At 40.6% G+C, this 16,792-nt stretch overlaps 1 protein-coding gene across 1 annotated transcript in view; it reads left to right on the forward strand.

The window, feature by feature from the left end:
- The first annotated feature begins 1,869 nt into the window (after window positions 1–1,869).
- The window catches only part of SLC25A22 (solute carrier family 25 member 22), a 66,206-nt gene continuing 51,283 nt past the window's right edge, over window positions 1,870–16,792 (forward strand). Inside the window, exon 1 of the mRNA XM_081313179.1 lies at window positions 1,870–2,158. The gene's annotated coding sequence lies outside the window, so the exon portion shown is untranslated. The remainder of the gene's footprint in view (window positions 2,159–16,792) is intronic.

Raw genomic sequence — 16,792 nt, forward strand, 5'->3', positions numbered from 1 at the left:
TGACAGAGGTACAGTTAAGGCTAATAATTTAGTCAACATCCTGTCTTACTAAAAACTCATTTGAAAGCCTTGGTTGACCAAATATGTGATTGGTGGTGGAAGCTGTTATCTAAGGGCCTGTCTGGTGAGGAAGATTGTGATGTGCAACGCAAGAATAGGAAATGATAAAAGAGCATAATTAAATAATAAAATACAAGGAAAATAGGCATGTTGTGTGTTTGTGAAACAAAGGAGGCAGAAGGAAGTGTTATATTTTAATGAAGTTGGTCCCAACTTCTGGAATGTAGTTGATGAATACATGTAAGGAACATGCTGGTTTAATTATGCAATTATGTTGGTTTTATTCTGAAACATAATCAGAAAACATGACAAGTTAGCATCTAGATTGTTGTGGGTGTGGAGTAAAGGACCTTTATAAGTTGGTAATAGTTGTTGTGGTACACTGGTACAAATACCAGTCTCTTTGAGAACAAGCTTCATTAGCAGTGAATTAGTATTTTTAAACTTGTGCCTACTGACCTTACAGTGAATAATGGTAATGGAAGAACCAGGGATGAGTTTTGGGGAAAATTGTGCAACATTCTGACTGAATGCAATCAAGAATGTGAAATTCTTATATCCTATCTATAGGAATAAAAACATGAGAATATGAGGAAAAAGTTGGATCATTCATAGATCCAGGAATAAAAATTATTATTTGCTGTCAATATCTGCTCAGAAAAGATTATATTTATTTCTAGTTAATGGATTAAGAACAACTCACCTCACATGGTCAAGAAGTGAATCTAAAACTATGAAATGATCTGATAGTTTAGGATAAAAGATTGGGAAAATTAGCTAAGGATACCAGAGCAATGAGAAATTCTGAACATGAGACATATTTTTGACAGTATCAAGAGTGATTACCGGTATTAAGGGAAAAATAGACATGAAAAAGAAAATAAAAGAAATTAGAATAAAAAGTACAGTGATTTCACAAAAAGAAATGTCCTGCATTAAAGAGTTTTAGAAGATAGATTTATCTTTTAGCATAATGAAAAAAACAACATAATGAACATATGGAAACTTCCTGGAACAGAGTGAACAAAAATACTGAAGTGTGTTAAATGACACTACTGGAAAGTATGACAACCTTGATGATATGAGTTGCTAAAAGAGAATGTGGAAGACTGCATAGGAGAATGATAGCCACAACACATGAAGTAAAGTTGAAGGAAAGATATAACATATATTGAGGAAAAGATATCTGGAAAGAACATAGAGCAAGGAATGGGTTGAGATTCAAAGAAGCAAGAGAAAATGTAGACTGGCTTTGATTGTTATTTTAAAAAATGCAAGCGAAGTAAATGGAATTAAAATTAAAAACAATGAAAGAGGTGAATGACTGCTATGGGAAGTGAAGCTTTGGATGGATGGGTGGATGGATGGGTGGATAGAAATAAATATAGATAGATGGATATATATATATATATATATATATATAAGCAGACAGATAATTTTTAGTATCATAGATTAATGAGTGCAATTTAATCCTCTATTTTCTCCCACAGAAATAGCTATCAGTTGCAAAGGGGCTTCACTCTCATGTGGCCCTTGCACGGTACTCTACTGTAAGATTATTTTTTTCAGTACCTCCGTGTATTTACTTCTTCTTCTTTTTTGCTAAATTCCTACGTTACTAGCCAGAGCTGGCAAAGGCCGGATTGTTACTCTTCCTTTATTAGAGCTCGACTACTTTCCGCTTGGATGTTATGTGCTTTGGCAGGGCAGGGAGCAGTCTCTGACCTCATCTCAGGAGGCGCGTGCCGTGACGGGAGCAGGAACGAAAAGAGGCGTGAGGGCGAGCTCTGACGCGGTCGGCTTCACGTGAGCTCTCTGGGGGACGCGAACTTTCGTGCGTAACCCGGAGAACCAGCTGCAAAGGCGCTGCGATTCCCGCCAGCTACCGAAGGCGGCGCGTGAGCTGGAGCTGTAGAAGAAGAAGAAGAAGAAGAAAAAAAACCCTCCACGGACATCCTGGTCTGTACCACTTTGAAGGAAAAGCCGGAGTGGAGGGAAGGAAGCAAAGAGACACCTAAGCCGGAGGGTTGGCGGTTTCTCGGCAGTTTCCAGGCAGAGGCGGGCAAAGAAGCAGAGACTGCGACGGCTTGGACGCTCGGTGAGTGTTGCTGCCGCCTTTCCTCCCTCCCCTTTCTCGTTTGCTCGTTGATGCAGATGGGCTGTCTGGGCAGGCTCGGCGTTGTGTAGATCCCTCGTTCGGCGCAAGGACGGGTGGCCGAGCGCCCGAAATTGTGCCGCCGATCCGTTCTACGATAGTCGTGGTTTGCAAGCGCCGCGGAGGGGGTTGGTTGGTTGCAGCCCCTTCCTGTGCCCGTTGCAGCGCGTTAACTTGCAAGCCGGCGGAGCTCACCCACCCACATTTCTCCCTCGCGTCCTTCCCTCCTGCAGACTTGCAGAATGAAGCAGCCGGATTAAAGGCTGGTGCCTACGGATGAACTGCCCTGTTAATCCCGAACGGCGTGAGGAAGGGTGTATTTTGTCGGAACTCCGCCGGAGAGATCCTCTCCTCCCACCGTATCTGTTGCATCATGCCCATCCTTGCCCTGGAGGCCGGCAGGGTCTCTGCCCTTACTACAGCCTCACTTCCTTTGAGCAAATGCGCGGCTTCCTTGGAGAAACTGGAAAGTTTGAATGAGGCTCGGTTTTGTCCCCTAATCGTAGGAAGCCGGGAGTTTCCTTGGCTTCCCAAGAATATTATTCTGCTGCTGCTGCTGCTGCTATTCTTCCAGTCTTCTCGCAGCTGGTGACCTCCCACTTAATTGCTCTGCCACCGTCATCATTCCCAACCAGAAAGGGAATAGTAAGAGTTGGACTATAGTTGGCAGCATATTTGAAGGCTTGCTTCCCATGCCAATTTATATTTGTGGCTGTATCAGGGATTTTTTATGCTTTTCTTTGGGAGATGTGGACAGGAAAGAACATCAAAAAGGTCTTGATGGTAAAGGAGGAGGAGGTGGTTCAGGAAACATGGATGCTGAAGTGGGTGTGGGGTATAAAAACCCTGCCAGTTTCTGCTGCTTCATCCTGCAGGGTTTGAAAGTCTGATTGGAGCTTTTACTCAGCACTATATCCAAAGTTCAGTGGGACATAACAGCCAAGGGGACATGCCTAAGCTGTCCTGTGAATTTTTCAGAGAGAGGTTTTTTAGTTATCCGGTCACAATCTAAAATGTGTTATATTCCCTTTGATAGCATGACTCTTGCTTCCCCATGTTTAACATTTGAGAGGCGGAGTTTAGTTTAAATATGCATTCATTAATCCTGAAACCTTTCGTGATGGAGAAAAGATAACTGAATTTAAGCCCATTAAAAAAAATTGGATATTTCTTTACCAAACTTTTTTTTGTTAAAAAAAACCTACAGAATTCACACTACAGAATTCAGGATATTTGAAGCTGCCTGGATGACACCTTTAAGGGGCAGCACATTTTAAAATATAGGACTCCTGCGTTTTCTATAGTGGAGCTTTGCCAAAACTGACAAGATAAAAAGTTTGCAATGTGTCCTTCTGACAAAAATAATATATCCTTTAATCTTCTCCCCTTTGATGTACTCTATCTTGGAAGAAAACATAGTACATTCTCTCCCCCACCCCCACCCCCTCACATTAACATGGAAACTACAGTCTTGCCTGGTCTGATAAAACCTTGCTTATTCATGTTATGTCTTCATATTAGAAACAGCAAGATATAGGCAGTACATAGTGTAAGTGTAGTCAAGTGAGCAGATTAGTTTGGCAAGTTTCCTCATACACATTTAGATTTAGTACTCACTTAGCTTTCTTTCCATTTAACTTTCTCTTTAGAGAACAGACTTAGATATTGTCACTGATTACATTATCAGAATGAAAAGGATGTGAGTTGGGAATTTATTAAATCACAGTCCAGTACATCTGGAGGATGCAAGACCAGAGAATGGCTGTAAGATTGGCTTGGCTAGTTGAATTTTAGTGCTGAATGTATAGATTACTCTGATCTTAATAGCGCATCATGGTCTCAATAGATGGCAGGCTCTAGTTCAGGGGTCCCCAACCCGCAGTTTGTGGACTGGCACTGGTTCCTAGCATGCCAGAAACCGGGTTGTGCAAACAAGCGAAGTCCCATCCATGGGATGCAGGTAGCATGTGAAACCTCAATCTCTCTGGTCCACAAAAAACCTCTTGTCGATGTAACTGGTCCCTGGTGCCCAAAAGGTTTGTGACCACTGCTCTAGTTGATCTTCACAGATCAATTCCTGGTTTGTACTTGGATGGAAGCATCCAGTCCAGAGTTACAGGTTTGTAAGAGAAATGGGGGGGGGGGGGAATCTCAGACGTCTTCTGTATTGTTACCAAGAAATTTGCATCAATACATCCATGTAAGGCACCCTTAGTTGAACTTGTTTCAAAGGCTCCACGCTTTTTAGTCCATCTTGGAGACTGGGTGTTCTGAAGTCCCTTATATAAAATTAGCATATTTTTTTTGTTTTATTTGTTGGCTTCCTAATACATCTGCTTAGTCAAAGGGTCAGTTTGGGCACTTTGCTCCTCTGCACTTTCTCTTCCTCTTTTATTGGTGTTGCCTGTTGTCTGTTCAGATGTGTAGCCTTCCCTTGATCATCTGCTCTTTGCTTATTGTGATATCTACTGGTTTAAGATCTAGCACAAAATGTTGCCAGCCAACTTACATGGCAGCTGTGCAGCCATGAGGTAGTGGTGAATTTTGTAGAAGATGGCAGGTTAGTACCATTAGTTAATACTCTTTGAACAAGGTTTATTCAAGGCTATCTGACATCTCTGCCCTAGGCACCTCACAGAAATGGAGTGATGAAATATACATAAAGTTCTTGATTTCTCTCAGTGAACAATCATATAATAACTTGATTTTCTAGCCTAATGCTTTTCCTTTCCAGCTTATTTTCGTTTGGTAAGCAAAGCACAAGTTCCTAATAGCATTGTTCCTAATAGCATTACGAGGATATTCACCCATAAAAGAAAACAAACAAAAAATCCCTTTCTAGCAAGCTAAATTAGACTCAAATAATGATCGATTTGTCATTGATCAAACTATCAGCAATTTCAAATCAGATGTCTCTACTTGGTCTCCAGCACTACTTGTGATGTCACATTGGCCCGTATTCTTCAGTTATGAGAGTCTTCTTTTGATTGTGGAGCCACTTCTTTGTTCTTATTTCCAGAGTTCAAATTGAGCAATTCTGTCTTCTCTGTGATTGCTGTTTGACTATCATCTACTTGTTGTTGTTAGCTGTGAAGTCATGTCCGACCCATCGCGACCCTATGGACAATGTTCCTCCAGGCCTTCCTGTCCTCTACCCTCTTCTGGAGTCCATTTAAGCTCACGCCTACTGCTTCAGTGACTCCATCCAGCCACCTCATTCTCTGTCGTCCCATTCTTCTATTGCCCTCAATCTTTCCCAGCATTAGGCTCTTCTCCAGTGAGTCCTTCCTTCTCATTAGGTGGCCAAAGTATTTGAGTTTTAGCTTCAGGATCTGGCCTTCTAAGGAGCAGTCAGGGTTGATCTCCTCTAGGACTGACCGGTTTTATCGCCTTGCAGTCCAAGGGACTCACAGGAGTCTTCTCCAGCACCATAGTTCAAAGGCCTCAATTCATCTACTTATCAACCAATAAAAGAATCACCCTACAATATAGTCTACCATCTGAAAAATTCTACCTGAACAGGTAGAATTAACAGAGGAGCCTTCCTATATAATCCTATTTATACAAAGAGAAAAGGGGTGAAAACTAGGTGGAATCTTTACAATTCCATCTGGTTTATTAGTTTAACAGATAATTTGCTGATTTGCTGAATAAACAAAGGGGATCCTGAAGTACTCTTTCTGAATGTGTGGGGCTACAACCTGTCTCCTCAAAAAGACTATTTTTTACTTATTCCTCGCTTTCTACAGTATTGGAAGGAAGGCTCAAAGAAGTAAAGGATAACAAGAACAACACAACCAATAAGAAAAAGTAAATACTGAAATATAAACCCAAAAGATCATTCTCAAACCACCCTCCCTGCAATTAATGCATATTTGAAACAGGTAACTTATTGAAGGAAGTAAAATTCCCCTTAGAAATATATAAAGAATAACACAGAGACCAAAGCACAAGCTTTAAATCTAGCCCTGCTAGTTTTTTATTCAGATTCCCTAATCTAAAACCCTGATCTATAAGGCAGGCTTTCTCTGCAGCAGCCCCAGCCATATGGTACAGTGCTCCCCCCCCCCAGTGAGGTTAGCTTCCTCCTTGTTATTGTTCCATAAATCCCTCAATTGATGTGACCCAGCGAATAAAGGAATTGGATTTCAGAATATGCCCAGATGTATGATTTGTTCAAGAATGTAACTGCATAACCGAGATGCTTTTAAAATGTTATGTCTCCAGACAAACGTATAGAACAAAGACATACATGCACAGCATGATTCTAAAGCAGTTTTTCATGATGGCTGAAGAATTCTGGGTATTGAAGTCCACACATCTTGAAGTGGCCAAAGTTGGGAAACACTGTTCTAAAGGTTACAGCACAGTATTTAATGTTTGATAGGATAGTTGTTAATTTACTGACTTAGGCTAAGATTCATTGTCGTCTTTGGTATTTCAGAAAGCAAGGTTCACATTTGTGCATTCAATTGATTTTCTATTTTGAGGTGTTGTGCTTGCTAGAGGAAAAATGGGTTTTCTAAACCTCTAAAAGTCAGATAATGCAGAAGTAATGTGTTCCGCCTAAATCGTGTTGGTTTCCACTATATACTCTGGTTTTGCTGAGTGTTGCACAATGTTTCATTTTCAAGGAGGCCAAGCAGAGGGAGAACATAAGAGCAGAAAAGGAAAGCTAATAACTAAAAAAACAAGTCACAAATGCAGTTTGTTACCATGCATACATTGCATGGCAAAACTGTTAAATATTTATTAAAAATCAAATAAAATGCCTCAGATATTAATAGAAAAAGGCTGCAAGGAGCACTCCTGTTAAAAATATTTGTTGGGAGCTAGTATTAACTGCAGCATACGACTAGGTTCACATAGCACGTTCAGCCATGGTTTGCTTAACCCTGATTTGTTTGCTATGCTATTTGGCAGTCAATTCCAAACAAGCCAAAAAATGTACACCTTGAAAAGGACAAGCTGAAGTTCTGAGAGCATAGAAAGGTGTTTACAGGGTTTTAGATTAGGGAATCTGAATAAAAAACTAGCAGGGCTAGATTTAAAGCTTGTGCTTTGGTCTCTGTGTTATTATTTCTAAGGGGAATTTTATGAGAAAGTTTTCATATTGCACCATTTTTTCTTCTTCTCTTTCCTTCCAGTTTTTTCCGCTTTGACCCACCAGTTCGCCTCTTAAAATATTGTGTCCCAGCTATCCAGGAAGAAATGAAGGGAAGAATTTCTCTTCCCCAGCTGCCACTGTCTGATTGGGAGAATAGTAGAAAGTCAGCAAGGTGTTCAGAAGTGTGACTGGAATTTTTTGGGAATGACGTAGAACAGGCATGTCAAACTCGCAACGTCATGTGATGTCACGCAATGTATTGGAGCTTTTTCCCCATTGCTGGCAATGGGGTGGGCGCGGTTTCATCATGACGCATCCGGCCCGCGGGCCGGCAGTTTGACACCCCTGACATAGAACAAGAAGAATGGCATGTTCTTTTGAGTATGTGAGAGAGAAAGCGTGTATGTGTGTTCACTAGTGGTGGTGCAGAGAGACAGATATTGAAGGTATATGAGAATATGTTGAGGTTAATGGATCTTATGGGCTGGGAGTATGGGATGTAAAAGTATTGGAACTTGAGAATATACGATGAGAGTGGGGAAAAACATCTTTAAAAAGGGTAAGAGCTGGGCTTCCAAAGAGCAGCTTTGTGTTTTGGAATTCAAATACCATCTCTATCTTATGTGTCAATTCTTGGGCAAGTTACTAGTTTTACAGCTTTGAGACTGCTGCATCCTCCACAAAGCTGGTTTGGACAGGATCTGTATCAACTTGTACGAATTGCCCATTGATTCAAAAAGGCTCGAGATAAAGATGGTTGCACAGTACATGCAGAGATTAGTGTGTATGGTGCGAGGATTGGATTGAGCTGCAGGATCATGTATTTTTTTCCCCTTTGCTCTGTTCAGCACCTTCTATTCCGTAAAGGTTTTAGTCATATAAAAAAACTGAACTATGATCAAGGTATATAGTCAGAAATGTTGTATATGAAAACAAGGCTAATTCTGTTCTTTGGGCAGGTTTTTCAGAGAAAATCATAATAATCTCAAAGATGTATTTGTATGTGACATATGCGAGTGCAGCAGCTAGAATTATCAGCAACAGAATGTTTGGGGGAGGAAGCAGATAATTTGCCAGAAGAAAGAATATGAATAACAGAGAAACAGAAAAACAGAGTTGGAAGGGACCATGGAGGTCTTCTAGTCCAATCTCCTGCTCAGGCAGGAAACCCTATACCATTTCAGACAAATGGTTGTCCAATCTCCTCTTTAAAATCTCTAGTGTTGGAGCACCCACAATTTCTGGAGGCAAGTGGTTTCACTGATTAATTGTTCTAACTGTCAGGAAATTTTTCCTTAGTTCTAGGTTGCTTCTTTCCTTCATTATTTTCTGTCCATTGCTTCTTATTCTGCCTTCTGGTGTTTTGGAGAATAGGTTGACATCCTCTTCTTTGTGGCAGCCCCTTAGATAATAGAACATTGCTGGTCCTTCTTTTCATTAAACTAGACCAAGGGTCTTCAAACTCGTCCCTTTTATGACTCATGGACTTCAACTCCCAGAATTCCTCAGCCAGGTAAGCTGAGGCTGAGGAATTCTGGGAGTTGAAGTCCATGAGTCATAAAAGGGTTTGAAGACCCCTGAACTAGACATTGCCAATTCTGCAACTGTTCTTTATATGTTTTAGCCTCCAGTCCCCTAATCATCTTTGTTGCTCTTCTCTGCACTCTTTCAACATCTTTTTTGTATTGTGACCAAAACTGGATGTTTTATTCCAAGTGCTATCTTACCAAGACATTATAAAGTGGTATTAACACTTCACATGATCTTGATTCTATCCCTCTGTTGCTGAAAGGGATTGATAACACATAATTGTTCTTATTTGGCAGAAGGAAGACTAGTTTTGAAACTACACTCTTCCCAGATGCTTATATTTCTTCCCTACAATGATGAATCAATTTTAATGTGCCTTCCTTCTTGTTTTTCCTCATGATATATGTATCTTTCTGTGTGTGATGTTCATGCCATGCTGCTGAAAAAGTAACAGACCTTATTCAAGCTCTTGCCCCACAAATAAACCTTGAAAACTATTTCCCCTAACCTTGGGTTCTCTGGATGTCTTCGTTTATAAGCCCCAACATTGCCAAGTAGCGTGACCATTGGTTATGTGGGCTAGGACCATGTGGTTTGCTGTCTGTCAGACCCAATATAGCTAAGGAGAGCAAGGTTTCAGGAAGCTATGTGTAATGCAGCTCTAGGATAAATGCAGAATCTTGGGAACTCTAAGAGAAATTTCACACCCTCAGTTATAATGAGTTTATTAAGGTGAAGTCTCACAATTTCCTTTCACATTTCTTGCCATGTGGGTTGAGATGGTATTCATGAGATAAACTGCTGACTCATATGGCTTATATCTATTTCCCCTTGTATTCCTTTTTTAGCTTTCACTCAATCTGTCCCATTGTTCACGACAGCAAACTGAGAAGGGCTGTTTCAAAATGCTTAGTTTGTTATAACTCAACATGATTCTTCTCTAGTAGACTTCCCAAAGTATTCCATGCCTATGAAGTAAAATTACATGTTTGTCGTCCTAAAATTGAGTAGATAAAACATATTGCTGGGAAGTAGTAAACTAACAGATAACCATTTAGAACTCAAGGAACTAGAGGAGTTCAAAGGAGGCAGGTTTATGACTACTTCCATTTCCTCACTTTTAAGCAAGCTCTGATCTCTACTACATATGCTTCTAAATATTCTAAATATTTTCATGTTCAGGGATCATACTGAAGCTCCAATAGGTCAGTAGATTATACTGTAATGGGGAAAAAGGTTCCCTCCTGGTTTTTTCCCCCCAGAGAAGCATATCACTTTCACAAATTGTTCAATAAATGCCCTGGATTTTGTTTTGGGAAAACTGTGTGAGTTAACTGTTTTTAAGCTTGCATATGACAGTTTAGTTTTATGTTGCTGTCCTGGAATATGAAGGTTCCTGGATTTGGCAGTGCCAGCTGCCAAAGAACTGTTTTGAACTGTTTCCCTGAATCTAAGGAGATAAGAGCCAATCACACCTCCAGGAAGACTGTATTCCATAATGCAGGGATCACTACTGAGAAGGCCTGTCTCTGAACTCACTGTTTGGCTTCACATGGGTGTGTGTGTGTATGTGCAGACCCACTTTTTTGCACCACCCATGACATTCTAGCAGTATCTCCACAACTGCTGGATTTGCACATTGTACTGTCATGGCTTACAAGTTGCAGTGGCTGGATTTGCACATAGTCAAAACTGTCATATTAAGACTTAGCCAAGGCAGGGTCATGTGTCTCCTTGAAAGTCTCCTTCAAGCTGGGCTTGATTCCTGCTGACTTCATGGACACGTCCCTGTAGTGTTTTTGGCAAACAAAACTTAGAGGTGATTCAGTTGTGCTTAGCATTTTGAGATCAGCCAAATCAGTTGCTCCACCACCTGGTTGGACAAAGTCTGATTCTGCAAAAGGATTTTTAAGGCTATCTCATTGACACCAGGAATGTCATCTATGTATAAATCCTGGCTTGTACTCGTGGTTTCAAGAAAAGAGAGAAGGGAGTTTTTCAGAATTGTCTATCTCTTTTACATGTTGCGTTTATCCTATGCAGATTTAGCAGCTTCTATTTTGGCATCCTGTAGGTAAACTCAGATTTTCAGGCTGAACAATTCCAAACCATTACATTTCTACTAGGGAACAGAGTGAAGAAGAACTGAAGAGCCTCTTGTTGCGGGTGAAGAAGGAGAGTGCAAAAGTTGGGTTGAAACTAAACATTAAGAAAACCAAGATCATGGCATCTGGCCTTCTCAATTCCTGGCAAATAGATGGGGAAGAAATGGAGGTAGTGACAGATTTTATTTTCCTGGGCTCCAAGATCACTGCAGATGGGGACTGTAGTCAAGAAATTAAAAGACGCTTGCTCCTCGGGAGGAAAGCCATGGCAAATCTAGACAGCACACTAAAAAGCAGAGACATCACCCTGTCAACAAAGGTGCGTATAGTCAAGGCTATGGTCTTCCCAGTTGCAATGTATGGCAGTGAAAGTTGGACCATAAGAAAGGCTGAGCGCAAAAGAATTGAGGCCTTTGAACTCTGGTGCTGGAGAAGACTCCTGCGAGTCCCTTGGACTGCAAGGCGATCAAACCGGTCAGTCCTAGAGGAGATCAACCCTGACTGCTCTTTAGAAGGCCAGATCCTGAAGTTAAAACTCAAATACTTTGGCCACCTAATGAGGAGGAAGGACTCACTGGAGAAGAGCCTAATGCTTGGAAAGATTGAGGGCAATAGAAGAAGGGGACGACAGAGAATGAGGTGGCTGGATGGAGTTACTGAAGCAGTAGGCGTGAGCTTAAATGGACTCCAGAAGATGGTAGAGGACAGGAAAGCCTGGAGGAACATTGTCCATAGGGTCGCGATGGGTCGGACACGACTTCGCAACTAACAACAACAACAAAAATTTTATTTGTTTTTCAGACTAAAAATTGATCAGAGGTGGAAATTTAAATGGTATTTTAATTAATGAAGTCTAATTTGCATTTTGTTATATGAACTGAAATCTCCAATAGATATAGGTCAGGGATTTAAACAGAGTGAACATAGACATCATTTACCGCTAGTTAAAAGGTAAAGGTAAAGGTTCCCCCGCACATGTGTGCTAGTCGTTTCCGACTCTAGGGGCCGGTGCTCATCTCCGTTTCATAGCCGAAGAGCCAGCGCTTGTCCGAGGACATCTCCGTGGTATGTGGCCGGCATGACTAGACGCCAAAGGCGCACGGAACGCTGTTACCTTCCCACCGTAGTGGTCCCTATTTTTCTACTTGCATTTTTACATGCTTTCGAACTGCTAGGTGGGCAGAAGCTGGGACGAGTAACAGGCGCTCACTCTGCTACGCGGCACTCGGGATTCGACCCGCCAAACTGCCGACCTTCCGATCGACAAGCTCAGCGTCCTAACCCACTGAGCCACCACGTCCCTTTACCGCTAGTTATATGACAGCAAAAAAGAGACTTCAACAAGCCAGTGAGTGGTAGGTGCCTAACCTTGAGATGTACATCTCAAGCTTCCTGTCAGTCAGCCATTCTTCTGTGTGCTTTGCATCAACTCTTCTTCTAGGTAGGAGCAGAAAACCAAAGTTTAAAACCTGTTTAATTTTTAAAACTTCACTGAGGTATCTAACTGCTACTCAGCTCCTGTGAGAGGAAGCGATTCTGGATAATTCATATGAAATTCTTCTAAATGTCAATGGCTTACTTGTGTAGGAATAGGCTCACCTTTGTCTTCCATAGAACATTTTGCTGGGCAGAATAGAAAAAAATTAGTTTATTTTCATTTCTCATGACTTAGGGCTGTTAATAAGCAGAGGCTTGTTGAAACACAATGTCCCTCAGTATGAAAAACACAGAGGTGGGGTCACTCACCATCTTCACTTTTGCTTGCATAAATTGCCTCAGAACAAAACCTCCCTCACTCACAAGGGATAGGCCTTTGCAATTACAGGTATTAAACTTTACATGGTTAAATGCTGGGCACCAATCACTTTCACTGATCACTGGCAGAACTTTAGTCTTGAGAGTAATCTCCCTTCTGTATTCTTATTAATTAGATTTGATTATAGCTCCTGGAAACAACTGAGAATATTTGGATAGCGGTGGCTTTCCTTTGGCTTCCAGAATATTCAGGATGAAAGACATAAAGATTTCTGAAGGTCCCATGAGCAGTGTTTGGAAATGGGTTGCCTAATTCAGAGTTGCCAGAGAACATCAGTCCTTCACCCCACTCCATTAGCCTTTGTTTGCTATTCACAGAACAAGATAGAATCAACACATTCACTCAGGCAGAAGCTCTCACCTGAAAAAAGTAAGCTCATGGCTGAGCATCTGTGAAACAGGAAATGGATGGTGCTTGAAAATTGGCATTCATACCTAGAGATGAATTGCAGTATATTGTCCCTAGGAGAGGAAGAGTCCCTGAGCAAATTTGCTGAAGGCATCTTTGGATTTGTACTCTCATTAGGAGAAGCTATGGACAATCTCTTTTGGGCTTTCACAGAGTGTTGCTTCTATTGTGCCAACAGAATGTATTGGAGAGTGAAAAGAGGTCACTGCAACTCAGGAGCCTGGGAAAAGGTAGTCCCCTTTTCCCAGGCTCCTGAGTTGCAGTGACCTCTTTTCACTCTCCAATACATTCTGTTGGCACAATAGAAGCAACACTCTGTGGCATTATTTTATATGCTTGTTTTACGCAGTGTACATTTCCCATCTGAAAATGGTAAACGGTAGTGCCAAGAATGGGTAAGCATACCCTTCACCCACAGAAATTACGATTAACTAGATCAAGTTTTCTTTCTCCTGCTACTTAAAAGTTTGGCTGTGGTTCCGTCAAAATGCATGACCTCTATCTTCTTGAGTTTGTAAGATTCACCATAGAGGGAGATGCTGCTTTCAAACTAGAGGTGAACGTCATTGTAAAATGTATGTTCAGACTTATTATTTATTGGATTTATAATGCTGCCCAACTCCATAACATTCAGTTGGAATACAGCAGTAAATACAACAGTAAAACAGTAAGAAATGCAAACTGTGTATGTCCAAAAAGGGCAATTCCTCAAACAGTTAAAATTCTATAGGGGCTCAGCATTCATCCTAGCCCAAAATCTGAGGGAACAGCCAGCGCTCCTGAGACTTCTTAAACATTATGAGGCTAGGAACCATGAGAATCTTGGAGTGGGGGGTGCTGTTCCTAGAGAGTTATTATGGCAACTTTTTTGTGGACTGGGTGGCTTTGAGCCAGTGTTAATTCCTAGCAACTACCTGCTTCCTTCCTGGAGCTAAGAGAGAACCACTGGTCCAACGTCATCCAGTTAGCTTTGTACCTAAGGCAGGACTAGAATTCACAGTCTTTTGCTTTCTAGCCTAATGCCTTATCTACTACACCAAACTGACTTTCTCACTTTAGGACTTAAACCTTGACAATAGAGTTGGGGAAAATGACAGACCTACAAGCCAGCTAGGATTCCAGCGGCTAAATCTTTGGTTTCTGGATTGGCAAGAAACAAGGTTGGTCTGAGCAAATATTTGGGAAACACTGCTCATTTTGTTTTCCCCAAGAAATTTATTCTGCAAGTGATGATTTTCCTTAGTGTAAAGTATACATATATTTCCAAATCTGAAAAATATGTAAAGAAAAAGTCCCTTAAGATTTGATACCACAAATCTTTTTTCTTTTTCTTTTTGCAAATTTTCCAAAGCTTGAGAAGAGATTCACTTAATAATATGTTGCCCTAGGAAACAATTATCTGAGGCTGCTAGAAAATGTTGCTGCCAATCCAGAGGATATTTCTCCTAAGCAGAGCTTTGAAATCTCTCTTTTTTCCAGTGAAACAGCCAACTTTAAGCAAGACCTGTATATTGCTATTCACTAGTGGGAATGAATAGGACTTTTCAAATCCACAGGATGCTGCCATGGCTTGGCTGTGCTATATTCCCACTAAGTAATGAATAGAAATATGTTGATCTATTTCTCCTCTCCTTAGTTTTTTGCAAGGTTTTTTTTTGCAGTTGCTTTTAAAGTTGTTTGACGTTTGTGTTAAAAGATAGACCGCGCCTGTGTCTCTTTTGCCCACAGAATAAGGTGTTTTATCTATTTTTGAAACACAGTACCTTGGCATCTGAATAATTGGTGACGTACAGACACTTACTGTTCTATAGTTCATGTGCTAAATCAGTATCAAATTTGCAAGCTTGAATCAAGATATTTTGCTGCGTGAAGCAGAACCCAGGCTCATCCCTTAACCAACATTTTAATCATTCTTTTTTCACCATTCAGACATCAATTCTTCTTTATATCTCTCTTCCCTTACCTCTGACTGCCCCAAACAGTAGCCTTCAACCTGAATAACCTTCATTCTGCCAAGTGAGCCAGCCTAATTAGCTGCTAACTTAATTCTTCTCATCAATTTATTAATTAATTTTGATCATTAATAGATAGCTAAAACAAGCAATTGACATGCTACACATCTGGCAAGAAAGAAACATGTTTCCTGATAAGTGTTTTGTCCATGCAAGCCTTTTTAAATATACAACATATAAAAGTATTCAACTTTGACTTTCCCCAACTCCAGTTTCAAGTGATTCAAACCAACAAAACTGGCAACCTGATAAAGATCTATGTGTGTGGATATTTTAGTTCCCAGTCTTAACAGGTCCGGAAACTACCAAGTCTGGTGGTTGCTTTTACTGAGTAGGTACAAAAATTAATTAGGTGTTTGCACACATTATTAGATATGAAAAAGAATTTTGTTTATGTTGTCTGCAAGAAGTGTCTTTCTGTTCTGATTTAGATATGGTTGCGGACAATCTGATGTAGACGCAGTGGTACCTATGGAACTATCTTTTGGACTGAGGGATTTATTATTGTGCTGTGCTGACTGTTGCCTCGAGACTGCTTGCCTCCTGAATGCCTTGTGCATCCAATTAACTGCTTAGATTTTTTCCACTAGTCTCTTGTAGAGTAATGGGAAGGAAAACAGTTCAGGTTTCTCAGTCACCTGGTCTCATTTACTCTGGAGAGAGCAGGTGAGTGAAATTTCCCAAGACGGCTAGAGAGGGCCTTCATTGGACAATCCCACAATGGATAAATGTAATTTCTGTTGTTGGCAAAACCAACTACTAATTCAACAGGTCTCTGACTTTACAGTTCTGTGTTAAAACTGTAACCTGTCCTTGCCCCTAACTGGGACAAGATTTTGCAATGCAAAGTACATGTCCTTTGTTCTTCGTGTATCAGCACATTCTGACCTCTTGATTTCAAATTTCTCTAATAAATATTACCCAAGAGTGAGCTATAGATTATATCGTTACACATGGCTGGGTTTCTTAAAAGTTTGTTTGCCCTTGTTGATTGTTAATCTGCTTTCTGTTATCAGCATGCCAAAATTTAGGGCTAGCTTTCCATTTTGCTTTAGGTTCTTATGAAATGAACAGTGGAAGAAATAGCATTTTTTTCTCATCTAGAGAGAGAATGTGGAGGCAACGCAATTTATCCAAAGTAAATAGCAGAGCGTGAATGGTCACTTCTTAGATGTGATCCTGAAAATCATACTGCATCTAAGATGAAGTGGATTTGAGAGGTTGCAGTTTTTCAAGATTATTGTAGAACAAACTGGATTTCTTTGAGAGACTCACAAAACCATGTTTCATTTTTATGGGTCTTTGCATTGTGAAATAATTTCAAACAAACTCCTTCCAGAAAGAATATGCAAGACTCAGGCATTGACAGTATTGATAGTCCTTACCTTAATTGCCTTCTCATAGACCTAAACCACAGTAGCTAATCTAATCCGGACAATATGTCAGTAAACAACTGTGATTATGAGTGGGTGGACCAGAAGCATCTACTTTGCCAAATTAAATGGAGAAGAAAAGTACAAGAAATGCAGGGCTTTTTAAAAACAAAAAAAAAACAAAAACCTGTCCTCTTGAAAGCTCAATCTTTGAATTTTGCTATGA

Source organism: Vipera berus, assembly GCF_964194415.1.
Source record: "Vipera berus genome assembly, chromosome: 1".
Classification (NCBI taxonomy): Eukaryota; Metazoa; Chordata; class Lepidosauria; order Squamata; family Viperidae; genus Vipera; species Vipera berus.